Raw genomic sequence first — 8,646 nt, 5'->3', positions numbered from 1 at the left:
GTAAATATTTTAGGATCTGTGAACCAAGAAGAAAAATTAAAGATATTATGAAAGGATTTATATAACCATTTAATAGTGTAAAAACCCTTTGTCTTAGTCCATTCTTTCATTGCTATAAAGAAATGACTGAGACTGGGTAATTTATAAAGAAAAGAGGTTTAATTGGCTCATGGTTCTACAGGCTGTACAAGAACCACAGCAGCATCTGCTTCGGAGAGGCCTCAGGAAACTTATAATCATGGCAGAAGGCAAAGGGTATGCACGTCTGACTTGGCCGGAGCAGGAGGAAGAAAGAAAGACACAAGGGGCCACACACTTTTAAACAACCAGATATCATGAGAACTCACTATCGTGATGACAGCACCAAGGGGGATGATGTTAAACTAAGAGAAACCACCCCCATGATATTCCAGTCACCTTCTACCAGGTCCCACCTCCAGCACAGGAATTACGTATCAGTATGAGATTTGGATGGGTACACAGATCCAAACCATATCAATCTGCCCGTGTCCCTGCCCAAATCTCATGTTTTTCTCACATTTCAAAATAGAATTATGCCTTCCCAGCAGTCCTCCAAAGTCTTAACTCATTCCAGCATTAACTCAAGACCACAGTCCAAAGTCTCACCAGAGACAAGGCTAGTTCCTTCTGCCTAAGAGCCTGAAAAATAAAAAAACAACTTAGTGTGCCCAATTTAGCAGCACATACACTAAAACTGGAAGGATCCAGAGAGGATTAGCATGGCCCCTCTGCAAGGATGAGACAAAATTCTTGAAGCGTTTCATATTTAAAACCAATGACAACAAAAACAAGTTAATTTTTTCCAAGATACAATTGAGGTAGAGGCATTGGGTAAATGCTCCCATTCCAAAAGGGAGAAATTAACTAAAAAAAAGGGGTACAGGCCCCATGCAAGTCTGAAACCCAGCAGGGCAATCACTGAATCTTGAAGTTCTCAAATAATCTCCTTTGACTCCATGCCTCATATCCAGGGCACACTGGTGCAAGAGGTGCCCAGGCCTTCCTTGGGCAGCTCCACTCCTGTGGCTTTGCAGGGTTCAGTCTCCATAGTTGCTCTCAAGGGCTGGCAGTGAGCACCTGCAGCTTTTCCAGGTGCAGGGTCCAAGTTGCTGGTGGATCTACCATTCTGGGGTCTAGAGGACAGTGACCCTCTTCTCACAGCAATGCTAGTCAGTGCCCCAGTAAGAACTCTGTGTGGGGGGTCCAACCCCCCATTTGCCCTCTGTGCTGCTCTAGTAGAGGGTTTCCATGAGGGCTCTGTCCCTGCAGCAGGCATCTGCCTGGACATCCAGGCTTTTCCATACATCCTCTGAAATCTAGGGGGAGGCTCTCAAGCCTCAAATCTTACACTCAGTGTACCTGCAGGCTTAACACCATGAGGAAGCCACAAAGGCACATGACTGGAAGCTCTGAAGCAGTGTCTCAAGCTGTACCTGGACCCCTTTGAGCCATGGCTGGAACTGGAGCAGCTGGGATGTAGGGAGCAGTGTCCCAACGCTGTGAATGGCAGTGGGGTCCTGGGCCTAGCCCAGCAAACCATTCTTCCCTCCTAGGTCTCTGGGTCTGTAATGGGAGGGGGTGCCATGAATGCCTTTGAGGCCTTCTCCCCATTGTCTTGGCTATTAGCATTTGGCTCCTCTTTATCTATGCAAATTTCTACAGCCTGCTTGAATCCCTCCCCTGAAAATGGGCTTTTCTTTTCTACCACATGACCAGGTTGCAAATTTTCCAAACTTTTATGCTCTGCTTCCCTTTTAAATATTATGTTAAGTTCCCATTTGATATAATTTCTTTGCTCACACATATGAACACAGGATATTAGAAGCAGCCAGGCTACATCTTGAATGCTTTGCTGCATAGAAATTTCTTCTGCAAGATTCCCTGAATCATCATTCTCAAGTTCAAAGTTTCACAGATGCCCAGGGCAGGGGCACAATGCCTCAAAGTACTTTGCTAAAGCATAACAAAAATGACCTTTGCTCCAGTTCCCAGTAAGTTCCTCACACCCATCTGATACCTCATCAGTTTGGCCATCTCTGTCCATATCACTATGAGTTGGGTCACAGCCATTCAACAAATCTCTAAGAAGTCCAAACTTTCCCTCATCTTCCTGAGACTTGTTAAACTGGGTAACAGAAGATGTTGAAACAGTTTGGAGGGCTTCTTCTGAAAAGCCCCTTATCCAGTTCCAAGGCTGCTACCACATTTTTGGGTATTTTTATATCAATACTCCACTCTCAGTACCAATTTTTTGTATTAGTCTATTCTCCATGCTATAAAGAAATAAGTGAGACTGGGTAATTTATAAAGAAAAGATGTTTGATTGGCTTACTGTTCTACAGGCTGGGCAGGAAGTACAGTGGGTTCTGCTTCTGGGGAGAACTCAAGAAACTTACTATCAGGGCAGAAGGTGAAAGGGAAGCAGGCACATCTTACAGGGCCAAAGCTGGAGCAAGAGAGAGGGGGTAGGTGCCACACACTTTTAAACAACCAAATCTCATGAGAACTCACTATCGTGATGACAGTACGAAGGAGGGATGATGTTAAACCATGAGAAACTGTTCATTCATTCACCTCCCCATGATTCATTCACCTCCCCATGCCCCACCTCCAACATTGAGAATTGCATTTCAACATGAGATTTGGCTGGAGACACAGATCCAAACTACATCACCCTTCTTATTTCACAAGTCATACAAAAACTGGCAGCTAGCCAAATTTGGTTGACTGACCCTAGTTTACCAACCTCTAACTTATACACACTTCAAACACACACCGATGTACACAACTGCACTACTTCAATCTGTCTCTGTCACACACATACCTCACTCTACAAATATTTTTGAACACACTTTCCTGTGGCAATGTAGAATAAGACCCTTGCAAAAGTTGTGTTCGACAGCAGAAATTGCTTATAACTTGCAAGCTGGCCAGAAAATAGGGTTAAGGGAGAAGGACTAAAATCAAGTGTATCTTAATTAAGGTTGGCTCCAAGGAAAGTAAAAATATTTAAATCTTTGTTTCATCTTTTCTGACAGATTGAGAATGACTTCCTCAAACAGATTTTTCCTTCTAACAAGTTTTCATTTTAATATCAAATCCTATCTAATAACAGTTCTCCATAGATCCACTGCAGAAGTAAACCAAAAATTTTTATAGTTTCATTACTGAACTCAGGCTCTAGGTCAATAAAATGAAGAGATTCAGAGCTAGAGACAGACTTGGATACAGACTACCGACTAGAAAGAACATAATCAGCCCACAAACTAGGCTCAACTGTCTAACTCCATTTCTTAAACGAACCTGGCTTCAGGACCAAGCGACTCCTCAGGAAACTCTGTAAGCTCCTAAGAGCCATGGTTCTTCAGGCATTAGGCCAACAACTGCAGCCTAGTTTTAGCTTTTAAATACATTGCATCATGAAAACTATAATTACAATCAGGTCTCCCACTGGCAGCTGTGAAAGAACAGGACCTTCCAAGAGGCTGAGCTGCACCTGTAGCCCCATCTGAAAGATGCTGAAAGAGCACTGGAATGCCTGCTGGGAAGGCTACAGCCAATGCCCAATAAATGGGCTTCAGTGAAATCTGGCACAGCCGGTTTAATTGTGAACATTAAAATCTCTTGTAAAATCAAGGCACTATTAAGCTAAATCATCCTTTGATTTTTCAACTGTTTCAGAATCAATGTCCAGATGTTCATCTACCTACATACCTATTGATAGTCGTTCTCTATAGTTATTTCCCATAAAAGTTGCAAATATTCATTGGGTTACCTAGCAGCTCTTTCAGATCCCTCACTTATCAAGGGAACACAAGTAGCCATTTAAGTCTCTCAGGGTGATTCCATGGGGCTGCTGGAAATGGAAATGTTCAAATATGAAAGGAGAGTCCCACTTCTTCCCATCCCCAATGAGGCCTTGGGGCACATTCCACTTCCCTTTTTTAAAATAAGATACTCAGCAAAAATATCATGGTGATAAAACATCACCTGGATATTTAAAGGGCAAACCCAAGGAGCAGCAACTGAGTAATAAAGAAATCAGGAACTCTGAGCTTCTGTTCCTCCTTCAATAGAACGAAAGATCATTGTTACAGGCTCAGTACATGGGGATACTGAAGTGGAAGATGGGATGAATTGAGCTATGTAGAGGTAGATCATCTATACATTTCACAAAACATTAAGTTCATGGAATAAATTCGCTGCAACATGTTTCATTCTGATCTGGAGACTCATTGGTGCCCCCAAAGAATTTCCTTGAAATTACGGCACTACAGGAACCTGTATTTTTGAATGGTGATCTATTCAGGACTGAGAGGCTGGGGCTAGGAATAAAATACTGTCCAAGAACCAAAGAGTGCCTACCCAGGTCAAACCCCAAGCCCCATTCCTTTATGCACACAGAAATAACCACCATCCCGAACTTCACTAGATCAGATTTTTCCCTGTTTTTGATGTCAAATCATCACATTAATGAATTCAAGTTCATTTATACCCACTGACCACTCTACATGCATAGGTACTTATTATTCTTCTCTTTTCCTGGGAGCAAACTATGTATCTACATTATTAAATTCTCTATTCTAACACTGCAGAATTCTGGGTGCTCAAAAATGTTATTTAACTACATATTCCTTTGTAAAAAGTCTATCGACACAGGTAGGTAGATCTGGGTGATTTTAAAAAATTTATTAAGCTATAAGACTTGGATTAAATCATAGCTATTGCTTCTATCAATGGGCCAACATCATTTAAGTACTTATACATTTAGCAAAGGTACTAAAATTATAGAGAAAGTGCTATATCAGGCAAATAACTCATGTATCTTTATCTTAGTTGCACTCATAGATTTTTTAAATACTTTTTTATATTTTAAATACTTAATTTTGCTAAATTGATTTTTAATATATCAATTGATCTGAAAAAAATACTGAAAATCAACTCCCTTATATTTTCTAAATGAGAGAAAAAGAAAAAAGAATTGCCCAGTGCTTATACTGTGGAATTCCCTTGCTATCTGCAATCCCACTTCTTCTATTATTGCTGAAATATGTGTATAGCATACTGATTGCCTCTCAGAACCCTGTCTAAATTAACCTTTCTGACTTGATGTTTCATTTAAGGTATTTATGATTTTTGTGGTTTCAAACGGCAATAAATTTTACTTCATCTGTGTTTCCTTTTCTGGAAGTCATTGAAAAATATTCTACTTCTGTATTTTCAAGCTCAACATTGAATGCTAACATAAGATCTATGAATAAAATTTGTGTTTTAAAGGGTATCAAGATAAGGCCAAGAGGGCTGGGCATGATGGTTCATACCTGTAATCTCAGCACTATGGGAGGCTGGGGCAGGCGGATCACCTGAGGTCAGGAGTTCAAGAATGGCCCTGGCCAACATGGTGAAACCCTGTCTCTACTAAAACTATAAAAATTAACTAGGCATGGTGGCACAAGCCTATAGTCCCAGCTACTCAGGAGGCTGAGGCAGAAGTATCGCTTGAACCCAGGAGACAGAAGTTGTAGTGAGTGGAGATCACACCACTGCACTCCAGCCTGGGTGGCAGAGTGAGACTGTCTCAAAAAAAATAAAAAATAAAAAAAAATAAGGCCAAGAAACTGGTGTCTACCTGAGAATGTTCAACATTCTCCTCTACAAAATGAGATGGCTGGACTACGAGAATACTAGTGCTAAGAAACTGTTTAATCAGAATTCATCATTAGCCTTTGTCTTCAGAAGGCAGGGGTCCACAAGCAACCAGCAGATAAGCATGCAATACTATTGATAAATGCAAATTAAGTTTAATTTAAATCATGAATTAACATCAGGGAGAGAAACAGATCTGTTGTACTGAGAGTCATAATTGTACAGGGGTAGGTTCAAAACTGTTTCCCAGATTAGGCTGTGACCTTATGTGGGAGACCGTGTCAACACTTTTTACAGAATTCTAGGTGGTAAAAGAAAGCCACCTGTTATGTCAGCTGACAATGTATATTTTTATCTACTTTTGTGAAAGGGTTTACATCTATCCAATTTGCCTGGTTGAATCACAGGGCGTAGGCTGAAGTGCAATAAGTACTCAGTGGTGGGGAGTGTGAGGAAACTGACAGAGAAGCTTTGCATTCCACAGTAATCATTTTGTATTGGCTCTTAGAGGTAGTGGACATCAATCCATGAATTCTGTTAGGGTCTAATACTTCTAGACGCACTGAAAACATTTTGTAGTTTATTGGTAAATAGTAATTGAGTGGCGGTTAACTTTGCTCAATATCATAGAAAAGTGGGAGCTAGACTTGGCTACCATTTACATGTGACCATTACCAAGGCACTATTAGATCAATTTAATTCAATCCTAAGATTTAATAAGTAAAAAGCATTGTGTTAGATACCACAGGAAATGAAAAGATGCCTTTAAGGAACGTTTACAGTCTAGAACCTCCAGTCAAGAAGTGAGATGGAATAAATGTACAAATAACCACCACTCAGGAAAACACGCAAGATAGATATTATCAAGGTGCCTTTAGGTTTCAGAGTGAGTGAGATGCCAAGGGGTTGAACTGCAGAAACATTTGTAGGTTGAGAGGATATATGAAAATGACCTGGGGCAAGAATATAAATTTTCAGGGATTTTCCTCTTGCTTTAAGAGAAGTATGGTAGTTTACTGCAAAATAAGTTGGATAGTTTACCCATGACTAAGGAGACACTACTGTCACCTATAATGTTTATGGAGAGAAAGGAAAGGAAGAAGGGGAAAGGAAACCAGAATGTATTAAGGCCTTCAGTGTGCAAGTTACAAATGCTATAACAATCCAAGGAAGTAAGCATCATTGTATCACCATAACCATATCATCAGTCAAACGACTCTTAAGTTTATCGACGGGAGGTCAGATTTTACCCCAGGTGATTCTGACTTCAAAGCCCATTCTGGTCCTGAATCCCCACCAGTATGTTGTCAGTATCTGGAAATTATACTACTAGAGACAAAAAAAAAAAAAAAAAAAAAAAAATACTAGAGACAAAAAAAAAAAAAAAAAAAGAAAAGAAAAAACCTTGGATAAGGAATTATTGGCTATAAAAATGGAACTATTGGCTATAAAAATGCAAATATCACTAGGTCAAATCACACATTAAAGCATTATCAAGTATTAAAATTCTTGCTAGATTAATCTGTAAGGAAGCTAGAAGCATATGTTTGAAGAACAGCAGAGGGTTGGCTGAAGGAAATGAGGGCAAGAGGTGTGCAGAGGGATTTCTGTGTCCCTCCTGCATAGTGGGTTCTTGATAGCAAGGTTCTAGATAAAAGGAGAAAGGTCAAGATACAATAAAGACATCTCTTTGTCAAATCAAGTTTGACATAATTGAAGCAATGTATCAGCTAGTTCCCTTCTTCCCCTCCTTCAAAACATCTTTGAGGGAAAGGAGTTTTCTCCTTAGTTCCCCTGAAAGTCAAAATTCACCTAATGGTCACAGGTATATTCATTACTCTCTGGAAAGTGCTATGTTCACAACCACCTACTCCGTTTTCTTCCTGCCAATCGGAACTGAGTTCTGGATTCCCAAATACACCCTGTACTTTCCTACTTCCATGCTTTGCTCATGCTGTTTCTGTCACTGGAAGACCTTTCTTCCATATGATACCATCAAAATATCACGCTTCCCCCAGGGCCCATCCCAAACTGTGGAGATCATACTGATTTTCCCAACCTGACATGCACATTCCCTCCTTTGAACCCTTCAAGGGCTTCCTTCATATTTCTCTTTTTGCATTTTTTTCCTTCTCTTAGAAGGAATAAGATGACTTTCTTACAGTCATTTTTGTTCTTGTCTTATGCTTACTACCTGGGTGTTAACCTCCTTGAAGGCAAAGATCTCATCTCTACATCACCAGCCCTACTTCCTCTTTATATTTGGAATTCCATAAATATTTGTGACATTTAATTAAATTTACCCAAGACTGTCAATCAAGTTCCACATGTGAAGTTTAAGATAATATTCTTAATAAAGTAGGTACTTTATAACTTGGAAGGATGGATAGATGGTCTTCAACCTAAATCTATAACCTATATAGCAGCTATAAAAGCAACATAAAGGTCTCAAATAAATGTTACACAGAACTCAAATAAATGTCAGCAAATGATCTCTTTCCTGAAGTTATCTCTTGAGAACAATGTTTTCTAATCTAAAAAGATTTAGCGGCGCGGGAGTCGCTAGCCTACTGAAATTCAGAAGTCTTTCAGGACAAGATAATAAACCCCAGCACTCACAGTTGGATACTCTGACAATGTTCATTTTAAAATGAATTGATATTTCCTTTGTTCATTAAGCGTACCTAAATTCTTATTTTGGGCAAGAGTAAAAATGCAAAGAGGAAAATATAGAAAGGATAAGAATTTACTGCCCTTTTTCAAAAAGAAACAAGCCATGGGAAGCATTTCTACGATAATCACCTTGAAAATACATTCATAACTTGTTTGTCATGTCCCTAGAAGGAACAGGAGTGAGAAATAGGATTTGAGAGGATTGGAGAGAAAAAAGAACCACAGAGAGCACAACTGTACTAAGATTTTTCCTCCACCTGGGGAAGCAGCCTGTTTTTCCATGCTCTACAAGGTAACCTGAGTCAG

At 39.9% G+C, this 8,646-nt stretch overlaps 1 non-coding gene across 1 annotated transcript; it reads left to right on the top strand.

The window, feature by feature from the left end:
* The first annotated feature begins 685 nt into the window (after positions 1 to 685).
* LOC119474174 lies at positions 686 to 791 on the top strand. Its single transcript, XR_005203465.1, has one exon. It is a non-coding gene; the product is annotated as a U6 spliceosomal RNA (small nuclear RNA).
* Positions 792 to 8,646: the final 7,855 nt, after the last annotated feature.

The sequence above is a fragment of the Cebus imitator genome, unplaced genomic scaffold, assembly GCF_001604975.1.
Source record: "Cebus imitator isolate Cc_AM_T3 unplaced genomic scaffold, Cebus_imitator-1.0 Scaffold10, whole genome shotgun sequence".
NCBI classification, from domain to species: domain Eukaryota; kingdom Metazoa; phylum Chordata; class Mammalia; order Primates; family Cebidae; genus Cebus; species Cebus imitator.
The sequence above is the reverse complement of the archived record's forward strand: the minus strand, read 5'-3'. Positions and strand labels throughout refer to the sequence as shown.